Genomic DNA, 26017 nt, shown 5'->3' on the forward strand with positions numbered 1-26017 from the left:
ACAGAGATGGATCCATACCAATACAGTCAATCTTCAACAAGGGAGGCAAGAACATACAATGGGAAAAACAAGTCTCCTGAATAAATGGTGTTGAGGAAATGGAAAATTACAAAGAAAAAAAAAAAAAGAATGAAAGGGGACCAGTTCTTTTTTTAAACATTTTAATGTTTATTTTTGAGAGTGGAGGGGAGGGAGAGGGAGAAGAAGGGAGAGGAACAAAGAGAGGGAGAGGGGCAGAGAGAAAGGCAGACAGAATCCGAAGCAGGCTCTAGGCTCTGAGCAGTCAGCACAAAGCCCTATGTGGGGCTTGAACCCACAAACCATGAGATCATGACATGAGCCGAAGTCGGACACTTAACTGAGCCACCCAGATGCCCCTTAAATATTTTTAAATGTTTTTATTAAATATATAAAATATATATATATAAATAATATATATATATTTTATTAAATATATAAATATAAATTCAGGGCTCAAACTCACAACCCTGATATTGAGAGCCACATGCTCCAGTGACTGAGCCAGCCAGGCACTCCAAAACTCGCTTTTCTTTCTTCCTCTTTTTTTTTTTTTTTTTTTTTTTTTTAAGTAAGCTATAAGCTCAGCGTAGGGCCTGAACTCACAACCCTGGTATCAGAGTCACATGCTCTACCAAATAAACCACCCTGAAAGTGGACCACTTTCCTTTGCCATATACAAAAACAATCTCAAAATGGATTAAAGACTTAAAAAGTAAGACTGGAAACCACAAAACTCCTTAGAAGAAAACACCGGGAGTAAACTTTTGGATATCAGTTTGAACATTTTTCTGGATGTGTCTCACCAAGCAAGGGTAGCTAAAGCAAAAATAAACAGGACTACCTCAAACTTTAAACTAGAGGATCTGAATACATAGTTCTCCAAAGAAAACAGATGGCCAACAGACATATGTATCACTAACCATCAGGGAAATGCAAATCAGAATCACAATGAGATCTTACCTCACACCTGTCAGAATGGCTAGTATCAAAAAGACAAGAAATAACAAGTGTTAGCAAAGATGCAGAAAAAAAGGAACCCTCATGTGCTACTGGTGGGAATACAAAATGGTGCAGCCACTATGAAAAACAGATTGGTGATTCCTCAAAAAATTGGCAATAGGACTATGACACAATTCAGCAATTCTACTTCAGAGTAGTTTTAACAAGGAAAGGAAAATACTAATTTGGAGCAATATACAAACCCCTGCAGCATTATTACAATATCCAAGACACGGAAACAATCTAAATGTCCATCAAAATATGAATGGGTAAAGACAATGTAGTGTACACACACACACACACACACACACACACACTAGAATAAACCATAAAAAAGCATGACATCTTTCCTTTGCTACAACAAGAATGGACACAGAATTATGCTTAATAAACAGTCAGACTGAAAAAGACCATACCACATGACTTCATTTTATGTAGGAGTAAGAGAATAGGTAAAATAAGGGAAGGGGATTAAAAGGTACAAATTAGGGGTGCCTGGGTGGCTCAGTCGGTTAAGCGTCCGACTTCGCCTCAGGTCATGATCTCACGGTCCGTGAGTTCGAGCCCCACGTCGGGCTCTGTGCTGACAGCTCAGAGCCTGGAGCCTGCTTCCGATTCTGTGTCTCCCTCTCTCTCTCACCCTCCCCCATTCATGCTCTGTCTGTCTCAAAAATAAGTAAACATTAAAAAAAAAAAAAAAAAAAAGGTACAAATTATACCATGTACAGCATAGGGAATATAGCTACTAATATGTAGCAATTTTGTATCATGGTAAATGGTAGCTAAATCTATAGCTGTGATCACTCCCTAATGTATATAAAATGGTTGAGTCACTATGTTGTATATAAGAAACTAATAATATGGTATGTCGCTACAGTTAAAAGGAAAAAAAGCATACATTTTTGAATGATTTCACCATACATACATGTATGTATGTATGATATTGTATTATATGTATGTTATGACAGATTTGTTGGGCAATAACCAAGTAATAAGCTCCAGGAATAGAGCAATTAACAACAGAGTAATTTGAATACTTTAAAAAATTTATTACTCACTAACAAGGTTAAATACAAATATGTAGCACGCATGAAACTATAGGCCCATCTTCTATTTCATTTGTCTCCTGAAGGTGTAATTCACTTTGGGGTTCCATTCAGTCAAGTACCCCCACCACCCTGCCAAAACCCTACAGATTTGGTGATGAATTACAATCTTAAGGACATTACCTCTTAGAGTAAGTGTTATTTCTTATTTCTAATAAGCAATACATATTTCTTATCTCCAGTACGTATTACTACTCATTTCTAAGAGTTTAAAAAATAAACCCTGATGGGGCATCTGGCTCAGTGGGTCAAGTATCCCACTTCGGCTCAGATCATGATCTCGTGGAGAGTTCAAGCCTGAGCCTGGAGCCTGCTTCAGATTCTGTGTCTCCCTCCCTGCCACTCCCCTACTTGCATTCACGCTCTCTCTTGCTCTCTCTCTCTCTCTCAAAAACAAATAAGCTTTAAAAAAAATTATAAAAAAAAATAAAATAAACCCTGATCATAAAATGATGCAGTAGCAGCCAACAGGAGAGCAATTTGGTGGTGCAAGATGGCTATTTGAGCAGAGACCCAAGCCCCTCCACTCCTTAAACTCACCCGGACTCCCACAAACCAAGATCTGGATGTTGGCCATTTCCACCACATATTATTAGATTAAGCAGATCTTCCCCCTGCCCCAACCAAGGGATCATTACCTTACCAATCAAAATAAACAGACATCTGGAGCAGAAAAAAAAAGGTAAAATAAAGACAAACACTAACAATTTACACCATCTGGAGCAGAATGCCTCCACTGTGCAATACAGAAATGCACACCAAGGGACTATCATTAAAACTGGAGTCCAGACACCAGAAGGGGGAGCTCTCCTGCCCCACTACTCCTAGTTAATTGCAATGCCACCAGAGAAGGAGGAAGGAATAATTTCTCCTTGCCCAGCAACAAGCTCAGCCAATAAGAAAATATACACCTCAACCAATGAGAAGCCATCATCATGCTCAACTCAAGCTTTACTCCAAAGGACTTTCCTTCAAAGCAGCTCCCTCCCATCTTTCTCCTTTTCTCAATAAAGTAATGCTCCTCTCCTCTCCTCTTATCCCATCTCCGGACTTGCATATGGTTTTACATACTTGCATTTTGAGATATATTCCAAAATGCAGTACCTTGACTGATGCTGAATAAACTCATTTTGCTAGTAAAATAACTGGCCATTTTACTTTTAGAGTTGACAGGAAATAACCGTACTAGAGGGATATTATTACCACATGAGAGAAGTTCCAGAAAGAGGGAAAAAATAAAACATTTCAAGAGAAAAATAAACATGTTAAAAAATGATGAGAGTAAGTTTTCCCAGAATTAAAGATAAAAGAAGTCATAACTGAAAAGCCCAAAGAGAGGCAGCTGGGTATCTCAATCAGTTAAGTGACAAACTTTGGCTCAGGTCATGATCTTAACAGTTCGTGGACTGGAACCCTGACATGGGCTGTGTGCTAACTGCTCAGAGCCTGAAGTATGCTTTAGATTCTGTATATCCCTCTTTATTTGCCCCTCCCCCACTTGCACTCATGCCCTCTCTTTCTCAAAAATAAACATTACAAAAAAAATTTTTAAAGAAAATTAAAAAATAAGAAAAGCCCAAAGAGCCAGATAAGATACAAGGCAAAAAAAACTCACTGCTGAAAAAAATTAAGGTTATGTAAATTGGTAGTACTTTTAGAAACTGTCAAAACTGTGTACATTTAATGTGTATGACTTCTGAAAATCCAGAAATAATTGAGGATAATGCAGAAAATGCAAAATATTTATATGCACAAAAAATGTTTTATTGCAATACTTCTTTATTTTTATTTTTTTTTAATGTTTATTTTTTGAGAGAGAGACAGAGTGTGAGTGGGGGAGGGGTAGAAAAATAGAGGGAGAAACAGAATCCGAAGCAGGCTCCAGGCTCTGAGCTGTCAGCACAGAGTCCCACGTGGGGCTTGAACCCTTAAGCTTTGAGATCATGACCTGAGCCGAAGTCAGACGCTTAACTGACTCAAGCCACCGAGGCGTCCCAGCAATACTACTTACGATAGGAGGGAAAAACCCAGACACAACCTAAATGTTGGTAATAATTAAATTATGGCTTAATGATAGATTCTACAGCAGCCACTCTCATAGTGTTGAGAGAAAAGAGTATGTTTAACAAATTTTATTTGAGGACATCTAAAGAGTCCAATAACCGTGAGAAATGTACATTAAAACTACAATGAGCATGTATTTCTTAAATTACTAAAATTTAAAAACCTGTTTTTAAAAATCTGACAAACTTGGTAGCTTGTGCTTCAAATATTTTACCAAGAATAGGCCAGCAACAATTACTTTTTAGATATAATTCACAGGAGTATTAGCTTCCCAGACTTTACAGGGCATTTCTATACTAAAGGAGAATATAATGCAGCTACTCTTATTGAGTAAGCACCTTATGACAATTTTTTCATTTTGTAAATATTAAAATATAATTCAGAAAATTTCAACATCCACTAGGCCAAAGAAAGGTGTTATTTCTGGTCGTATTTCTACTAAGTGGTTTATATTTTTATCAGTTTCATTAGCTCAGCTCCACATGAGACCAGTGCCTGCCTTGATTTCTGGAATTCTGCCCCAATTCTTTTCTCCTAGTCCATGTTGCCAGGGTTGCAGCTGCACAACCAATTCTTATTAAAATGTAAGTCTTTGAAATGCATGTCTATGGAAAAGAATATAAAGGATTTCATTATCTTTTCTCAAAACTGACAGGATTAAACCCCCACCCTTCCCAAGCCTTACTACCACTCAGCACCCTTCTTTACCAACTCACACACCAAGTACAGTAAATGCAACTGCTCAGTCTTAAATATTCAAATGAAAAGTCATAAAGAAGTTAATTACACAGTGGTGAAACTTGAAGTCTAGCAAAAATTATTTTTAATGTTTTTTTTTTTTATTTATTTTTGGGACAGAGAGAGACAGAGCATGAACGGGGGAGGGGCAGAGAGAGAGGGAGACACAGAATCGGAAACAGGCTCCAGGCTCCGAGCCATCAGCCCAGAGCCTGACGCGGGGCTCGAACTCACGGACCGCGAGATCGTGACCTGGCTGAAGTCGGACGCTTAACCGACTGCGCCACCCAGGCGCCCCAAAAATTATTTTTAAATGACTTCTAATACTTAACGATTTAATTGTAGGCTACAGCTACAGCTGTATATATCTACAGCTAGATATTCACATAATGATGTAATACTTTTAAATACTACTACTAACTACTTCCAAAGAATAAATACTTCCAAGACAGAAGCAGCAATTCTATGATGATAATGCCAGAATAATGATTTCAGGCACTTCAAGTCAAGAAAACAAAACTGCAATTAATTTACTTAAAATGGAAAGTGTTTTACCAGGTATTTTGTAGTAGGACATTCATGACCCTAAACTTTTTTTGGAGGAGAAAAAAAAACCTGAAAAGCAATTTATACCCCTTTTCCATTTTTCACTAGGATCTCATGTACTTTTTTTTTGTCTGGATAAAATCCTTCAACACTGCTTGACCTTGCTCTTAAAAAAAAATTTATGACTGAATTCATCTTGTGAGAAAAGTTAACACCAAACTGTCAAGACTATGAAGGTAAAACTTTTCAATTAGAAGTAAACAGAGGAGGGGGTGCCCAGGTGACTCAGTTGGTTAAGCGGCCAACTTAGGTTAACATTATGACCTCTTGGGTGGGTGAGTTCGAGCCCTACATCGGGCTCTCTCCTGTCAGTGCAGGAGCCTGCACTCAGACTCCTGGTCTCTCTGTCTGCCTCTCCCTGGCTCAGATGAGCTCTCTTCCTCTCTCAAAAATGAACATTAAAAAACTAATAAATATTTTTTAAAAAGTAAACAGAGGTCGAATTCTACCTTGCAGAGGAAAAATGACATACAGTTTTTTATTAAAACATCGTACTTTTAATGCTGGTACACAGTTGAAATTCTTATAACATGCAGAACCTGAGAATTTAAACTATGTATGAGAAGGGGCACCTGGGTGGCTCAGTAGGTTGGGCGTCCGACTTTGGCTCAGGTCATGATCTCGCTGTCCGTGAGTTCAAGCCCCGCTTCGGGCTCTGTGCTGACAGCTCAGAGCCTGGAGCCTGTTTCAGATTCTGTGTCTCCCTCTCTCTCTGACCCTCCCCTGTACATGCTCTGTGTCTCAAAAATAAATAAACATTAAAAAAAAATTTTTTTTTAACTATGTACGAGAAAAGTTGGCATAATTCATTTGGGTTAAGTATAGCCTAGTTTGTTCCCGGGTCATTCAATCATGGTTAAATAGAAGAAAAAAACAGGAGAGGCACAGTAAAGGGTACTATCCCTTTAAGATCTTATTATAGAACATATACCTAACGACAAAGCATACTGAGCAACGGTTGTAAAAATTGACTACTTGTTTCATTCTAGGTGATCAAAATGAAATCAGATTAAATATACTTGATAAACTTTTTTAAATATGCAAGGAATTTATGACTATAATGCTTGTTAAAAATGTATATTGGGATCACCTCATATCCATTACGATGGCTAGTATCAAAAAAAAAGTTAAATATAGGTGAGATTGTGAATAAATTGGGAAGTCTTGCACACTGTTGGTAAAATTGTAAAATGGTGCAAACTCCTGTAATGAACAATATGAAGATTCCTCAAAAATTGAAAAATAATACCACTAGGTGATCCAGTAATCCCACTTTCAAGTACATCACGTGTGTGTATGTATGTCTATTTTTTTAAGTTTTTTTTTTTTACATTTATTTATTTTTGAGAGACACAGATAGAATGGGGGGGGGGGGAAGGCAGAGAGAGAGGGGGACAGAGGATGTGACAATGTGGGGGGCTTGAACTCACAAACTATGAGATCACGACCTGAGCTAAAGTCAGATGCTTAACCGACTGAGCCACCCAGGCACCCCTATTTATTTATTTTAATGTTTATAAATTTTTGAGAGAAAGAAAGATATGGAGTGTAAGCAGGGTAGGAGCAGAGAGGGAGACACAGAATTCAAACAGGCTCCAGGTTCTGAGATGTCAGCACAGAGCCTGACGCAGGGCTTGAACTTACAAACCACGAGATCATGTCCTGAGCCAAAGTCAGACGACTAACCGACTGAGCCACCCAGGCGCCCCTAGGTATATCAGGTATATATTTAAAAGAACTGAAGGCAGAAGCTCAAAGAATATGTACACACTCATGTTCATAGCAGCACTATTTACAAGAGCCAAAAGGGTCAATGAAGACAAACATCCAACAGCCAATGAATTCACCAACAAAATGTGATCTATACATATAACGGAATACTATTCAATAGTCTTAAAAATCCTGTCACATGCTGCATGGATGAACTTTGAAAACATTATGCTAAGTGAAATAAGCCAGTCACAAAAAGACCAATACTGTTGATTCCACTTATATGAGCAATTCTACTTACATCTAAAGTACTCAAATTCAGAGAAACTTCTAACGTGCTAGCAATAGAAAGTAAAAGGAAGTGGTTGAATGAGTATTTGAGTTTCATTTTTGCAAGAGGAGAGTTAAGATCTGTTCACAACGATGTGAATATATTACTAAACTATACACTTAAAAATGGTTAAGATGGTGGGGTGCCTGGGTGGCTCTGTCAGTTAAGCATCTGACTCTTGATTTCAGCTCAGGTCGTGATCTCATGGTTCGTGAGATCAAACCCTCTATCAGGCTCTATGCTGATGGCATGGAGCCTGCTTAGGATATTCCCTCTCTCCTCTCTCTCTGCTTCTTCCCTCCGCTCATACTCTCTGTCTCAAAATAAATAAACATTTTTTTAATGGTTAAGATGGTAATTTGTTTTAAATATTTTTTTTCAACTTTTATTTTAGGAGAGAGAGACTGTGCGAGCAGGGGAAAGGGACAAAGGGAGAGAGAGAGACAATCCCAAGAAAGCTCAATGCTCAGCACGGAGCCTGATCCCAAATTCAATCTCACAATCCTGGGATCATGGCCTGAGCAAAAATCAAGAGCTGGATGTTCAAGAGACTGAGCCACCCAGGCAGCACCCCAAGATGGTAATTTTTGTTGTATGTTTTATATCACAATAAAATAAAAAAAACTTTTTAATGTAATTTAATGTAATGTAAGGTTTCACCCTTAAGAAATTCTGATGCGTTGATAAAGATGAAAATTAGGATAAAGAGGTTTTATTACTCAGTATTACATATTAATTTGTGTGTGTGTTATATGTTTCTTTTTGGTCACATGAGTAATATACCAATATGTTACCATAGTGTAAAACTCTAAAGATGCAAGAGTAGATTATGACAAAATAAATCTCACCATTATCTAGCCACCCAGTTCTCCTCCACAGACACAGCCACTAGTATCAACTTCTAGTGTAGCCTTTCACAAGTATTCTAAACATACAAAAGAATATAAATATGTATCGTTTCCTTTTTAAAATATTTTCATGTGACTGCATATATCATTTGGCACCTTGCTATTTTCACTTAATACTTCCCTTGGAAAACAGGCAATATCAAGAACTTTTTTAAAACTGCCTATCTCAATTTTGAAGGCTATTTTTTATCACATGGGTATGAACAATCTCCAATAGGTGTAAAGCTGAGTTGTTTCTCACCTTTTACTTCCACATACATAATGCATGGAATAATCTTATACTTTCACACATGTGGAATATGACAGAGTGAACCCAAAACCTAGAGCATTTATCTGTGGTGGTGGATCAAAGAATTTGTAGATTTAAATTTCAGTAGGTATTTTAGATTTTCACAGATATTTTTCAAATCTAACAGAATATACCAAGCTACACACCCACTAACAATCCACTAGAGTATCTGCATTTCCAATCTTTGAAAAATGCCTCCTCAACTCCAATAACATAAAGGGGGGTAAAAATCTGCTTTCCTCCTCTGAAGAGAAGGATCTATTTTGTTTGTTTGTTGTGGACCATTACCCTGCTACAATATACTGCAATTAAAAAAAAAAAACAAAAAATCCTTTTCTCTGATCTGGTATGCATTTTTATCATATTCTAAATTTCTATTTCCATTCAAAGTGATTATTAATAGATATGAATTTAACTCATTGTATTACCTATAAAGTTGTTTGGGGATTTTTTTTTTTTTTTTTTTTTTTTTTTTTAAGAAAAAGAGGGAAGGAGAGCACGAGTAGGGGGTAGAGGGAAGAAAGAGTGAGAGAGAGGGAGAGAGACAGAGACAGAGACAGAATATGAATCTTAAGCAGGCACCACACTCAGTGAAGAGCCCAACACAGGGCTTGATCCCACAACCCTGACATTGTGACCCTAGCTGAAATCAAGAGTTAAACGCTCAAATAACTGAACCACCCAGGCACCCCTTCTTTGTTCCTTTCTAGTCTTGGTTGCTTTTGGTCTTTCTTTCCCAAAGATTCCCCTTTAATATTTCTTGCAGGGTGGGTTTAGTGGTCACAAAGTCCTTTAGTTTTTGTCCCGGAAACTCTTTTATCTCCCTCTTTCTAATTCTGAATGAAGCCTACTGGATAAAGTATTCTTGGATGCCTATTTTCCCATTCAGCACATTGAATATATCATGGTTAGTGAGACCAACAGAAGTTCTTCCCAGAGGCAGAAACTGTTCTCCACATTACTTTCTATGGTATAGAGAACAACTACAGCTGAAATAAGATTATTCCATGAATAAAGGGAAATAAGGGGTTCAGAATTCCATCCCAAATAAAGAACTTAAAATGAGTGCTTTACTACAGGCTTAGAACACCAGGATGAAGTGGGACCCAGAATTTGAGAAATTAAATAAATAAATAACACTGGGGCTTGGAAAGATCTTCCTCCCACCCCTACTTTCAACTCATTTAAAAGACCAGCATTTCAGGTAAGTACAAAGATGCATAAAATACAAAACCCATGTGTCTGAGTAAATAGTTAAAAGAAGAGGACTCAAAAGGTCCCATTAAGTGAACCCATTCAACCTACGAAAAGCACGCATGCTAACCAAGGCCAGCTCAGGCTTGGCAGGTGTATCTAGGTCCTAGCCACTATCAATATCAAGTTTCTTTCCCCAGAAATCCATTCAAATTCTATAGTTTTTGACCTTAAGAGCTTTACTCATAACAGCATCCCAGTCCTGATTTTTAACCAAATTACCTCAGCTAGGCTTGACAGTAACTGTTTCCTTTTCAGTGGATAATTCTAGAACTCCAGGAAAATACAGAAATCAATACAGAAATGATGAGGTCAACCAAAAGCTACAGCATTAATATTTTATTGCCATTAAATATATTTTAACAACTTACTATTAGGGTATTTTATGTTCTATTTAAAAGGTAAATATAAATATATATATATTTATATATTATATTATATATATTTTTATATAAATATAAATATAAAAATATTCTATTTATTTAAAAGATAAGAAAATGTGATAAGCTAAATTTGCAAGTATAATTTATTGGACATTTAAGGATTATTTATGTTTTAAGAAAATTTGTTTACTGGTAAATCCGCCTTGTTAAATGCCTGAAATATATGAAGGAATCAGAAAAATGTAGCTATAGCTTATAATATTTAGGAATGTAAGTAATCAGGCATGAAAGTGTTAGTCTATTTTTAAAGAGTAAAATTTACTCTTCCCCATCTACCATTAAAACCCAATGACAATACCACAGCAACCAGACAACAGAAAGTAATGAAAAGTATCCAAATTGGTAAAGAAGTAAAACTGTCACTATTTGCAGATGACATGATAACCCTGAAAACTCCACCAAAAAACAACTAGAACTGATAACTGAATTCAGTAAAGTCACAGGATATAAAATCAGTGCATGGAAATTCACAACATTTCTACATACTAGTAACAAAGCAGCAGAAAGAGAAATTAAGAAAACAATCCCATTTACAACTACGGCAAAAATAGTAAGATACCTCGGAATAAATTTAACCAAATAGGTGAAAGATCTGTTCTCTGAAAACTATAAAAGACTGATGAAAGAAACTGAAGACAACACAACCAAATGAAAAGAGATTCCATGCTCATATGTTAGAAGGACAAACACAGGTAAAATGTCTACACTACCCAAAGCAATCTATACACTTAATGCAATCCCTATGAAAATACCAATGGCATTTTTCACAGAACTGGAGCAAAAAAATCCTAAAATTTTTATGGAACCACAGAAGACCCTAAATAGCCAAAGCAATCTTGAAAAAGGAAAAACTGCAAGTATCACAATTCCAGACCTCAAGTTACACTACAAAACCATAGTGATTAAAACAGTATGGTACTGGGATAAAAACAGACACACAGATCAATGGAAAAGAGTAGGAAGTCCAGAAAGAAACCCATTAATCATATGGTCAATTAATCTGCAATAAAGGAGGCAAGAACATGCACTGGAAAAAGTCTCTTCAACAAATAGTGCTGGGAAAACTGGACAGCTACAGCAAAAGCATGATACCAGACCACTTTCATACACCCTACATACAAATAAACTCAAAATGGACTAAGACCCTAAATGTGAGACCTAAAACCATAAAAATCCTAGAAGAGAGCACAGGTGGTACTTTCTCTGACACTGATTATAGCAACATTTTTCTAGATATGTCACCTGAGGCAAGGGAAACAAAAGCAAAAATGAACTACTGGAACTACTTCAAACTAAACAGCTTCTGCACAGCAAAAGAAACAACCAACAAAACTAAAACACAACTTACTGAATGGAGAAGATACCTGCTAATGACACACTCAATAAACAGTATCCAAAATATATAAAGAACTTATATAACTCAACACCAAATGAAACAAATAATCCAATTGAAAAATGGGTAGGGGCACCTGGGTGGCTCAGTCTGTTAAGCATCTGACTCTTGATTTTGGCTCAGGTCATGATCTCATGGTTTTTGAGATCAAGCCCCACATTAAGCTCTGAGCTAACTCTGCTGGGCTCTGTGTGGGGCCTGGCCTGCATGAGACTCTCTCTCTCTCCCTCTCTCTCTACCCCTCCCCTCCTTTTGCTCTCTCTCAATATAAATAAACTTAAAAAAAATTTTTTTTTTTTCAATACAAATGGGAAGAATAGGGGGTGCCTGGGTGGCTCAGTTGGTTAAGCATCCGACTCTTGATTTTGGCTAGGATCATGATCCCAGGGTCACAGGATCAAGTCCTGTGTCAGGCTCTGTGCTAAGTGTGGAGCATGCTTGAGATTCTCTCTCTCTCTCTGCCTCTCTCCCCTATATTCACGCTCTCTCTCTTAAAAAACAAAAACAAAAAAAGGGCAGAAGAAGACATGAATAGACACTTCTCCAAAGACATACAGATAGCTAACAGACACATGAAAAGATACTCAACTTCATCCATCATCAGGGAAACTGCAAATTAAAACCACAATGAGATCTTACTTCACACCTGTCAAAAATAAAAAAGACAACAAATGTAGACAAGTATGTGAAGAAAAAGAAACCTTCGTGCACTATTAGTGAGACTGCAAACTGGTACAGCTATTGTGGAATACAGCATGGAGGATCCTCAGAAAATTAAAAATAGGACTACCCCATGATCCAGTAACCACATTTCTGGTTACTTACTCAAAGAATATAACACCACTAATTCGAAGAGATAAATGCACCCCTATGTTTATTGCAGCATTATTTACAATAGCAAAACTATCGAAGGAGCCCAAGTGTCCACCAACAGATGAATGGATAAAAGATGTGGCACACACACACATACACAGGAATGTTAGCCATAAGAAAAGAATAAAATCTAGCTATTTGTATCAACATGGAGTGATAAAGCATAATGCTAAGTGAAATAAGCCAGAGAAAAACAAATCTTGGATGATCTCGCATATATGAGGAATCCAGTAAACAAATCAGCAAGGCAAAAAAAAAAGAGGGAGACAAACCAGAAAACAGACTCTTAATTATAGAGAAAAACTGATGGTTACAAAAGGGGAGATGGGTCAAGGGATGGGAGAAATAGGTGAAGAGGATTAAGAGTACAGTTGTCTTGATGAACGTTGAGTAATACAAAGAATTTTTAAATCACTATACTGTATACCTAAAAGTAAAATAACACTGTATGTTAACAACACTGTAATTAAAATAAAATACCCAAAGACAGTATACACAGTACTCAACTTGTTCTGAGTTCTATGGGTCAACCATTTTTAAAGAAAACCATAGAAAGATAACCATAGGAATGTGGCCTTGAATGGAAAATTTCTATACCCACCCTAAGATCAACACATTTCCTTTAATTAGTATCATTCCCTATAAGCATTTCTTCAGTGAACATGTGCATTAAAACCATTCACAATTATTAGATGGTTAATAATAAAATTAAAATAGGTATCCTGCATAGGACTACTTTTTAAAGAAATGGCTCCTTTTATAAAAGCACATCTTATGGAATGTGGCCTTGAATGGAAAATTTCTATACCCACCCTAAGATCAACACATTTCCTTTAATTAGTATCATTCCCTATAAGCATTTCTTCAGTGAACATGTGCATTAAAACCATTCACAATTATTAGATGGTTAATAATAAAATTAAAATAGGTATCCTGCATAGGACTACTTTTTAAAGAAATGGCTCCTTTTGTAAAAGCACATCTTATATCTACAGAGCACAAAACAAGCAGAGCATTTTCTCAGGCTGCCAGGAAAACACTCTTTAATCAAAACCACAAAAGGGCTGCTTTTCTGATTTCCTCACAGAAATCACAGCCTTTATAGTGAGAACATACAGCAATAGCTACAATAAATTCCAGCTGCTGTGGTAAGGATTATTATACTATGGTTAGCTGCTGAGTGGGCCCAACACGGAGCCACCAATTCTATTTACTTAAGCAAAGCATAGCTCCTCAAATGGCAATTATGTCCAGATAATTATACCCTAGACCATTAACCAAAATAACTAGAAATTTAATATCAGTTTCCATTCCCTTAAACTATAACACTATTATAAGACTTTCAAAAATATTTTCTAGCTATAGATAGAGACAGATATTTGGGATCATACTGACAAAATTGAAGAGTAATTCCAATTATTCCATTCCTTAGATATCTCCCAAACTCCTCCTTTATAGCTATCTGCAAGTTTAACAGGAGAAACTCTGAACCATTCAGGGGCAATATTTGAATGGGACAATCACATTCTACCTCTGTATTTTAGTAATTTTCTATAATATGCATATTTCCTCATTCTCTCACATTTGGTAAATGAATTAGTCCTCGTGTGTGTGTGTGTGTGTGTGTGTGTGTGTGTGTGTGAGAAAGAGAGAGAGAGACGGAGGGAGGGTTGGATGGAAGGAGGGAGAAAGAATGAGAGAGAGAGAGAGAGAGAGCGCGCTCATGCGAGAGAACTAAGAGAAATACCTAAACCCACCAGCGAACTACTGAAAGAGTGGTACCTACAGCAAAATGCTATCAAGTCAGAATGGGAAAATGGTAGGATCAGAAATCAGCTAAATGACCATGAAACCAGGAAACTACAACAATATTACATATCTATTTTCTGGGTTTTTTCCACTTCTAAAATTGATACAACATTTTCCTATCATTAGTCATAATACAGGCTTATTATCAATATGCCTCACTAATCAGATAATTATAAAAATTAACATATTGAACATATATTCACTGAACTCCTACTACATGCTAGCCCCACATAAAAATTTTTAAATATATATTTAAAATAAATACAACTCAGCAAGTTATAAATTATAATAAACTTATTTTTTAAATGTACAAAAATGAATACTGCCAGAGGTAAGACGTGTATACATTATCAGAGATTAAAAATGAATGCGGTAGGGGCGCCTGGGTGGCGCAGTCGGTTAAGCGTCCGACTTCAGCCAGGTCACGATCTCGCGGTCCGTGAGTTCGAGCCCCGCATCAGGCTCTGGGCTGATGGCTCGGAGCCTGGAGCCTGTTTCCGATTCTGTGTCTCCCTCTCTCTCTGCCCCTCCCCCGTTCATGCTCTGTCTCTCTCTGTCCCAAAAATAAATAAAAAACATTAAAAAAAAAAAATTTAAAAAAAAAAAAAAAATGAATGCGGTATAAGTAGGTAGAAATAACAGTAATTTTTAGTTTTAGCAATTATGACACAGCAACAATTAAGACTTTAAAATCTGGCCTACATAGACGTCCAAATAGAATTTTTAAAAAACTCTTAATAAAACAGAAGTACTTTGCTCTCTTTCCTATTTTATTTATGAAGAATACTACTAAGGGCTGGGCATCATGCTCAGTAGTGAAAAACTATATTCAATTAATGTAAACATTTAGTGAAACATCAGATGTTTTAAATTAATTAACAAGATGCTCACTGTTATCACAATGTTCTAGAAGTTCTAGATAATGCAACTAGTAAGTGAACCAATATGATATAAAGTCTGAAAAGGATAAGCAAAATTCAATATTATGTATGTTTATAAATAAGGACTCTATTCCCAGAAAAGCTAAGTCAATCAGCAAGACTATTAGAAATATTAAGTGGGGGCGCCTGGGTGACTCAGTCGGTTAAGCATCTGACTTTGACTCAGGTCATGATCTCACAGTTCATAAGTTCCAGCCCCACGTTGGGCTCTGTGCTCACAGCTTTATATTCTGTGTCTCCCTCTCTCTCTGTTCCTCCCCACTCATGCTCTCTGTCTCTCAAAAATAAATACATGTTAAAAAATTTAAAAAAAAAAAGAAATATTAAGTTAATTTAGTTAGGTTAGCTGATTAAACTTTCCAATAATAATAATCTTACTAATGTTAGTAAATAGGTGAGTTTAAGGAGTACAACACAATGAAAAGGCAGTGCAACAGAGGTTAATACACACATGGATCTCAGAGCCAAACAGATATGGATTATAATCTCAATCCTACCACTTCCTAGCTGCATAAACTGCTATAAAGTCACCTAATGTCTCTAAATTTTTTCAAGTATAAAGATGAAGAGGGGCCTCTAGGACTGAGTCCTTATCAATGCTGGCTGCAAAGCTAACTCCACAGGCACGGGGCAGAGGGGCAGGGTAGCTACCACCCCTGTGGCTGGTGGGAGAGCTGTTCCAGGGAAGGGGGTGTGTAGGGAAAGGAGGGTTGGGGAGCCGTTGCTCGCTTTTCAAATTTTGGAGGGTAGCACAGCAGCTACCCCTCAGGCAGATGTACCTGGTTCCTGGAGTGAAAAAAAAACCCTGTCTAATCTAGAAAAAGAAATAAATGCCCAATACTGAGCAGGCCTCACTGGTGGAGGAGGAGCAACCACACAAAGAAAACTGCCTACAATGGCCTAGGCCTGAAACCCAACACCACAGCCACCACTGTTCTAGCTTCCCTGAAGGAGCAGCTCACCTAGGGGAGTCATCTCCTTGGAGATCAAGAGATGTGGAAATACTGATATGATGCCATCCATCCCAACAACGACCTCATCAGGACAGAGTCAGCACAAGGGACCCTCTATTCACCATGAAAGATCATTGGGTAACTCAAGAAGTTCAACACAAATTAATTCTTATTCTGACAGTGAAAACCAGGAAGCAAGGAGTTTCCAAGACAGCCAGAATCTGGGTAAGACACACAAGAAACCACAGCATTCGCTCACAGTTCAACCAGTAACCATTTAGTAATTCAAGAGCTGAAGGGCAAACACTAGTTCAACCATGAGTAGCCAATCAGGCCATGAGAAGAGTTAGTTCAGCTCCATCTAGAGCACAGTCGTTCTTATGTTACCAGGACAGGTATGTCTTCCTCAAAGGGGTCAGTGAGAACTTCTCTGGATAGATTTGGCTCTCCGTCACTGAGACTCCCGACCACCGAACCCCAGGGCATCTTCCTCCACCCCATTACCTGCTCAGTGGGCAGCGTCTCCATACTCTAAACAGAGAGTCATCTCCCCAACAGTTGTACATCAGACTGTATTAGTCATCACCCTACACTCCTCCAATCCCGAAAGACCAATCCCTCAGTACCAAACTGCCACCAGAGCAGGGTCCCCACTGACCCTGATGGTCAAGCTCAAGCAGCTTCCCCATCCAAAGGCCAAGTGGGGTCATTGTCCTGCAGTGATGACCACTATATCACACATCTGGGACCTTCACTGAAAAGGACTGTTCATGACACAGAACAATGTGGACAGCAGCATCGTGCCATTACAAGTATGGTTCCTCATCAGCCAGACAGCCTGACAGGCTTACAGATCCTAGGCTAGTCAGCCCAACCAACTTGGGCAAGACCTTCATTCTGCTGTGTCTCCCAAACTGCTCATCACTACTATATATGGAGGCAAGACCCAGTACAGCCCAAGGTTATCGCAAACCAAACCACAAAACCATGGAGCTCTAAGGATTACAGGCAGCACTGTATTGCACAGGTACAGTAAGTATTGAAAATATGCAAACGATATCCAGACAACAAAGCGCCCTTACATACCAAAAAAATAATGATGCTCTGAACACAACAGCTAGCCACACAGAGCCCTACAGTCCAATCCAACACTGAGTGCAGGAGTGCAGATGTAACAGGCTTCACCATGCAGCACCAGCTGATGATGGCACCACAAGATCCACAGCCACAGACCGTATTCAGACAGACCCCAGGGAGTGCCTGGCATGTTCAGAAGTTGGGTCAAGTCGCTCACATGTTGCAACACCCTTCCCATCAGTTCAGGCATATGCAGTGGCCTACCTGCATCACCTGTGCTCTGGCAACAATAAAGTGCAGAAGGTGATGTACAGATTAGGAAGAATCAAGCATTTGGTCCACCTTCTTGATGATAAGAGTTTTGGAACTTTGGCGGAATGCTGTGGTGGTCTCTGAAACCTCCTTTTTGCCAGTCTTACAGATGAAAAATAAAATACCAATCAAGAATGTTGGTGAGATATCTGCCTCGTTCCAACTGGTAAGAAAATCTACTGATAAAGTAAGGAAATTTGTATAGGAGTTCTCTGGAATTTATCTCCATGGGATACTGTAAAGGTGACAATCCACTGAGATACTCTCTCAACCTTAACAAAAAGTGTGAATATTCCAGTTCTTCTGAATGCAGTAATTCTTCTTTTGATGCTGATCATAATCAGACTTCACTTGTTCTGCCTAATTCTGTAGGGGAGGGAGGGAGGGAAGAAGCAAATGCAATCCTATGAGGGGCTGGCAGACTCACATCGGCATGTGATTCGCACATGTATGAACACATCTAATTACAATAGCAACACTGTGGTGAACTGTGTTTGCACCCCCAAGAAACCTATCCTATCAGCCTGGCTGCTGGGATGACTTAACTAGGAAAAGAGACTCCCAGCAAGGACATAGAGCCAGGCTGACAGGGGGAGAAGAAAAAGAGAAGGACATAAAAAGATCAATGAGATGAAGTTGGTCATATCCCCAAGTTGTCAAAGTTCTCCAAGGGGACGAGATGCTGTGGCATCCAACAATGGTAAAACGGTATCTGATTCTTCCACCAGAAAGTTCCAACCCAGCCAACTTGAAAAGCTCTGCTAGATCGCTCCAGAAGCAGTCTTCTGGAAACTAGATGTTTACAGCATACATCCTGGTGGCCATCCACAAAGAAAAAGGGCTGCCCATCCTTATAGAACTTCTCATGGCAGATAATGATAGAGCTACCCCATGTGAAGCAATTGCTTTCAGGAATATGGTGCAAGATGTTCAGAACAAGAAGATCACAGGTAAATATACCATAAGACCTAACCAATTGGCTTCCCAGTAGCCCTGGTCCTCATGTGCTGTCTGACGAGATCACGGAAGCCATCTGCTATACCAGGTCCCTCCAGCCTGTATCCAGCTCACTCAGTAGTAACCCGCAGATGCAGGGTTGGATGCAGGCACCCACAGGACTCTACAGACTGAGACTGGGCTGATTCTGTCTGCATTCCAGGCCCTTCCTCTCTTCATGATGCAGTTCTGGGTATGGAGCACTTCATACGGCTGCAGGCATCAATTACTACTACCCCAATAAACTGGAATTGTGGAAGGAAGGAAGGAAGGAAGGAAGGAAGGAAGGAAGGAAGGAAGGAAGGAAGAAAACAAAAAACCTCTGCACGAGGTCACTAGCAAAAACATGGAGAACAACAAAGTCCTTGTTGACTCAAGGGAGAAAGAAAAGCTAGTGAACACAACCAAAGGCAGAGGAGACAGATCATCTCTCAAAGTGGTAAAGGCAGCAGCCCAGCTCTTGAATACATTATAGCAATATCAGGACCTCCAAAGCATTCATGAAAAAGATGGATGCAATCAAAACCATTTTTTTACACCTTCACTGTACATTGCAGACCAATTCAATTCACATCCTTCCTTGTCTACCACTAACCAACAGATGTCACCCATCAGTCTGTCAGCAGCACTTCCTCCTCACGAATACTGTTAAGAATCAGAGACCCTCACTCTGAATACAACAGGATCCAGCCACCTATGCAGTATTTTAAGAGCCAGAAGGAAACCACATATAAAGGCTTATACTCAGGCTCCAGCAAATCTTCACCAATTTACATCAGTTCCTATTACTCACTAGCAAGAAAACAAAACAGATGGCTACGGGATACTAGCTGTATTGTAGTCAAGATGATTTCAAAAGAGGGGTGCCTGGCTGAATCAGTTTTAAGAGTGTGTGACTCTTGATCTTAGAGTTATGGGTTCAAGCCCGACATGGAGTGCAGAGATTACGTAAATAAATTTTTTAAAAAAAGAAAAAATGATTCCAACAGAATTGTATTTGCAGAACTGTATTTGCAGTCTCCTCATAGCTATGAAGATCCTTATTTTGATGATGACTAAGTTCACTTTCCAGCTATTTACTGATTATCCAACACAGTATGGACTGAAATCAACCACAAGTTATATGGACTTTCATTCCATTAAAGGACCTTCTTAAGAGCAGAACAGTACCCAGAGTCTCCAGACTTGTGGGTGTAGCATCAAGATGCTCAGTAGAAATCTTTCTAATCTTGTTTAGAATGAGAAGAAAAATACATCTTGCTGATCTGCTGATGAAATGTGAAAGTGAGATATAAAGAATGAGTGAAGAGCGTTTTTTTCTTTTCTGAAGACTTATCAGTGAAGTGAGGAAACCTTTGGGAGAGAGCACTTTGACTTTCTAAGCTCTATTTAGGTGTCAGAACTAATTACTTATAGATTCTTTAGTCTGGTAAAGGTGTGGGCAATGCAAGGAGAGGTTTGAGAAATGAGTGAAAAGAGATGGGGGATGTGTAGGTAAAATGAAATTAAAGGGGATTTTTAAAATGTTCATAAAGTTATGTTCTGATAGTATGAATAGACAGTCAGTCAGTAGAGCATGCGACTCTTGATCTATAGGGGTTGTGAGTTCAAATCCCACAATGGGTGTAGAGCCTACAAAAGAAAAGAAAGAAAGAAGAAAAAAAGTAAAGAAAGAAAATGGATGTTCTTCATGTTTTATTGCTATTAGAAAAAAAATTTGTTCAAGAATTAAGATAATGTTGAAAAGTGTACAGAACTTGGCATTTACTCATGTAAAGTATTATTTGCGTTTTTCCTTTAAAATTTTTTAATGCTTATTTATTTTTGAAACACGGAGAGGGAGGGAGGGAGGGAGGGAGGGAGGGAGGGAGGGAGAGAGAGAGAGAGAGAGAGAGAGAGAGAGAGAGAGAGAGAGAGAGAGAGAACACGTGCGTGCGCGCGAGTCAGGGGTGGGGGAATTAGACAGGGAGTCACAGAAACAGAAGCAGACTCCAGGCTCCACACTGTCAGCACAGAGCCCAACACGGGGCTTGAACTCATGGACTGAGAGATCATGACCTGAGCCAAAGTTAGACACTTAACCAACTGAGCCACTCAGGCGCCCCTATTATTTGTATTTTTAATAACAGAAACCAACTTGTCCCTTAAGTTAAAAGACACAAATACAAAGTGTATGCACTATATTAACCTTTCTAAAATCTGAAGAATTGTGAAACCCCCACAAATATATCTGGCCCCAAGATTCTGAATAAGGAAAACAAAAAGATTTTAAATAAAGGCATAAGGTGTGTATATTTCCTAATGCTTTATTAGGAAAAACTGATTAGTGAGAATTTATATATATATTAATATACATATATTAATATATATATAAAAAATATATATATATATTTTTTAAGGACTGCCAGACTCCAGGTTCCCCACAATTGTTTGTTTTACCAGCTTCAGAAGTACCAAGGGCTCAGTAGGAGTCTCCATCAAACAGCTAATTACAAGAGATGATGGATACTCCTTTTCTTCCACAACCCTAACCTCAGTTAATAACAGATCATTAGGAGTGCGAGTGGCTCAGTCGGTTAAGCATCTGACTTCAGCTCAGGTCATGATCTCTCAGTGCATGAGTTCAAGCCCCACATTGGGCTCTGTACTGACAGCTCAAAGTCTGGAGCATGCTTCAGATTCTGTGCCCCCCTTTCTCTTTGCTTCCCGCCCCCCCACACACTCCTTCACTCAAAAATGAATATATGTTAAAAAAAAATTTTTTTTTTAAAGAGATCATCAATCCTCAGTTAATAATCCTACTCTACACTAGTAGGATCATTCAGGTAATGATAGCCTATTCTAGTTAACAATAAGCTCCTTAGCAATGGCATGGACAATGTATTTATTTACCACCTTCTACTTAATCTTTGAATCCTTGGAATCAATCAATGAATGGCCTGCTTTATCTGCCCCCTTACACAACTGATAATGGATTGCATTATCAGAGACTTACTTACCTAATTCACAAAGTCCCTTGAGTTATCATACAGTTTAAAATGGGTGATGATAAAGGATGTATCAGTCAAGATGTTTTCATACACAGGGGCGCCTGAGTGGCTCAGTCAGTTAAGCGTCCAACTATTGGTTTGGGTTCAGGTCATGATCTCACAGTTTGTGGGACTGGGTTCCAAGTCAGGCTCCTTGTTGACAGCACAGAGCCTGCTTGGGATTCTCTTCTCTCCCTGTCTCTCTGCCCCCCTTCCCCTAACTTGTGCCTCTGTCTCTCTCTCTCTCTCTCTCTCAAAATAAACTCTTTTGAGAGAGAGAGAGAGAGAGAGAGAGAGAGCGAGACAGAGAGCGAGAGAGCGCGAGCAAGCATGCGAACAAGCAAGGGAGGAACAGACAGAGAAGGAGACAGAGGATCCAAAGCTCACAGCACAGAGCCTGATGTGGGGCATGAACTCACAAACTGCAAGATCATGACCTGAGCTGAAGTCAGACGCTTAACTGACTAAGCCATCCAGGCACCCCTTTGTTTCTTTCTATCTTTGTCCCTTATTCCTATTAGTATCAAAAACAGAACATAAACTATTCTGTGTTTATAACACAGAAGATAGTGAAATTTATTAGACTGAAAATCAAAAATCAAATATATAGGAAAAGATCTGATTGTGACAGTCAAGTTGAAGAAAAACAAAACATTTTTTTAGAATAGAACTGATTACTTGAAAATGTATTACACACCAATCATCTTAAAAGCCAAACTTCATTTATAATCCTCCAGGGAAGTAGTGTGGTTAAAGAAAAGAATTTGAATTAAAAGACAATCTCCGTAATTATTCAATTCTGTAGATTGGTTTTTCAAATACTCAACTGTTCAAACAATTCAATTCAGTAAATATGCACTGATGGCTTTATTAAGAAGATAATACTAATGTAAGACACAGCAGGAATATAAGCACACCCCTGACTTCACAAAATTTATAATGTGCTAGAAAAGCGACATACATAAACAAGTATTACTGGACAGGACAGAACCTAATCAAGCATAAATAAATGCATGACACACTAAAGACAGTGGATAATCAGTGGAGAAATCAAATGAGAGGATTTCTGCAGCAAGTTAACAGTAAGGAAATTGATTATTTCACATCACAAGTTAGGGTAATTCTAGGTATATTACATGGAGCTCCCAGTTCTACTTCTCTGCACTTTTCTTGCCTCTGCCCTCCTTTCCATAAGGGCATCACTTTCAGTCTAGTAACAAAATGGCTACAGCAGTTCCAGAGGTCAATCCAGATAAAACCATCTTTACGGAGAAGAGGGATCATCTCTTTTCTTCTTTCTCAAAACCAAGAAAACCTCTCCCAGCATCTTCTTAAGACTACTTTCTATGACCAACTGGCCAAAACTAGATCTATTCCTAAAACAACCACTTCCAACAGCAATGACATCTACCATTAACCAAGATTAGAGTGGATGCTGTTAAGTATCATGACCATCATTTTAATGTGAGCTGAATATTTCAAGGACAACAGGCCTTGGAGAAAGGTATAATTTGACAGAGAAATAAAGAAGAAAAATACAATGCCAAAGGAATAGATGTGCCTAACTTAAGAAAAAAGTCTGACTGCAAACATATGTTAAATACAGTTAGGGATGAAGTGTTTTCCTAAACTGCACTGTTGTCATTCTCTGTGATACAAAAATTAACTTATTATTCAACAGTGAGTAAATGGTAAGAACAAAAAAGGAGGAGTGCTTTTTTTATGGAAAGGATATAGTTAATTATCAGTGGGGATAGTCAAACTTACCACTCCTTGTCAATGGAGTCACCCATTCAGCTATCTCTAGGTTGAGAACATTCCATATTACACATACAGATGACTGCAGATTCTATGAATAGCAGTTGGTTCTTGAAGGTTTCTTCTCATTTGGGTTCAGTCAAATGGGTTTCAGTTAAATGTCCACAAACTCACAGTTGGCCCGATCTACAAATGAAAGCATGCAATTAGGAGGCAAAAAGCTATAGGGAGCAATTCCCTCTTCCACCATCTATAAGTAACTGACCTATAAGAAAACGGAATTTAGGGGCGCCTGGGTGGCGCAGTCGGTTAGGCGTCCGACTTCAGCCAGGTCACGATCTCGCGGTCCGTGAGTTCGAGCCCCGCGTCAGGCTCTGGGCTGATGGCTCGGAGCCTGGAGCCTGTTTCTGATTCTGTGTCTCCCTCTCTCTCTGCCCCTCCCCCGTTCATGCTCTGTCTCTCTCTGTCCCAAAAATAAATTAAAAAAAAATGTAAAAAAAAAAAAAAAAAAAGAAAACGGAATTTAAATACCAGATTCATTAAGCGCCATGTTCAAATTAAGCAACTTGCATTTCAAAGGTTGTAATGTACTTATTACAGTTACCACCCTCTTCACATCATATAAATTTATTGTTGTGTTCATAGTATACCAGGTCCAAGTCTTACCATAGATTGCTCACGGGGTAGAATCTAACACATATGTATGGTGGACCAAATAAGGATGACCTACATAGCATGTAGGATATATACATATATAGGATAGCTACCTATAAATCAGAAGACTCAACATGAAAACCAGTATTTCTGACCTCTCTGGGAGGAAAAAAAAAAAAAAAAAAAGGTCAGAAGATCCAGCAATGTTGGGCCCACATTCCCACATGGTAACAATCTGTTGGAGCTGATTAGCAGCTAATCCTTCAGATGGGACATAGGCTTTGCAGTTGCCTGCAGATGTCATCACTCTCTTATAACACAACTCAATTATCTGTATGGATCCTGCTTGCCTGGGATGTTGCAAACTCTGCTATATAATCATAAAAGCTCAGAGGGAACATTTATTACTGTCAAAGTGAAGCATGTTTTTCTGCCTTGACAATACAACAGGGACAGCTATATTGGCTTTGGAGTCAGAGGGCCCTAGGTTTGAGTTCTAATTTTGCATACAACTAGTTTGGGACTTAAGGCATATTTTTAACCTAAGATATATGTTATACATATTTATAAAACTCCAATGCACTTAACAGTCAACAAAAGGCCTAAAATCCACCATGTCCAAATTGAAATGATAATCCCAAATTCACGGCTTCCTCAGTCTTCTGCATCTCAGTAAGCTGCAATGTGATTCATGTGCATAACCCTCAAACCTCAAAATCCTTATACACTTTCCTTCATTCTCACAAAACCAGTACCAAGGCACTGGGTTCTCTAAAATATATAATTTGAATGGACTCTTGGAATCCCCTAAAAACAAATAATTCCTCCTTCAGAATCAAATACTTTCCTGAAATTGCCTACAAATTCAACTATTTAAATAATGGTACTTTGAAGTTTCAAGATTCCATATTATGAGGAATATTAGTATTTCATTTTTAAAAAAATGATGGAGGTACCTGGCTGGCTCAGTCAATAAAACATGCAACTCTTGATCTCAGGGTTGTAAGTTAGAGCCCCACAATGGCTGTGGAGATAGCTTATAAATAAAATCTTTGGGGTGCCTGGGTGGCTCAGCTCGTTGAGTGTCTGACTTCAGCTCAGGTCATGATCTCATGGTTTGTGGGTTTGAGCCCTACATCGGGTTCCACACTGACAGTGCAGAGCCTGCTTGGGATTCTCTCTCTCCTTCTCTCTGTGCCCCTCCCCCACTCATGCTTTCTCTTTCTCAAAATAAAAAACTTGAAAACTTTTTAAATAAAATAAAATCTTTAAAAAAATGAAGACAAAATACTGGGGATAATACATACCACTCCTTGCAAGATACTGACCCATTATATTTTGTGAGCTTACACATTTCTTCCAATCTAAAATGACAATGAACTAGGACACTATACTTCATCTGAAGATGAAACTAAGCAACAGATGGTTAGAATTAAAAAATCAACTGTTTCTATAGAACAGCTGTTCAAAGAAATCAGAAAATTAATTTTGAAAATAATTCTATTTAGTATCACTGGAAAATAGGAAATAATTAGGAATAAATTATCAAATGATGTACAAAGAGGACAAATAGATACAGTACTGTATTCATGAATTCAATGACCTTTACATGTCAATTCTAATTTGAACAAGATTCCATGCACTTCTAATCAAAATCCAAGCAGTGCTAACAGAAATTGACAAGGTGAATCAAAAATTCATATGGAAATGCATATGAACTAGAATGGCCAAAACAACCTCAAAGATCAATTAT

General features: G+C 38.4%; 1 protein-coding gene and 1 pseudogene across 6 annotated transcripts in view; one reads left to right on the forward strand and one right to left on the reverse strand.

The window, feature by feature from the left end:
• CDC42SE2 (CDC42 small effector 2) overlaps positions 1-26017 on the reverse strand; it is a 190927-nt gene that overhangs the window by 60636 nt on the left and 104274 nt on the right. For 5 of the 6 annotated variants that reach the window (XM_058717539.1, XM_058717798.1, XM_058717449.1 and 2 more), the window contains one exon: positions 23620-23796. The exons of the other annotated variant lie outside the window; for it this stretch is intronic. The gene's annotated coding sequence lies outside the window, so the exon portion shown is untranslated. The remainder of the gene's footprint in view (positions 1-23619; positions 23797-26017) is intronic. 6 annotated transcript variants of the gene reach the window in all.
• LOC131504968 (plakophilin-4-like) lies at positions 16316-20020 on the forward strand (annotated as a pseudogene).

Source organism: Neofelis nebulosa, chromosome 1 (genome assembly GCF_028018385.1).
Source record: "Neofelis nebulosa isolate mNeoNeb1 chromosome 1, mNeoNeb1.pri, whole genome shotgun sequence".
Lineage (NCBI taxonomy): Eukaryota > Metazoa > Chordata > Mammalia > Carnivora > Felidae > Neofelis > Neofelis nebulosa.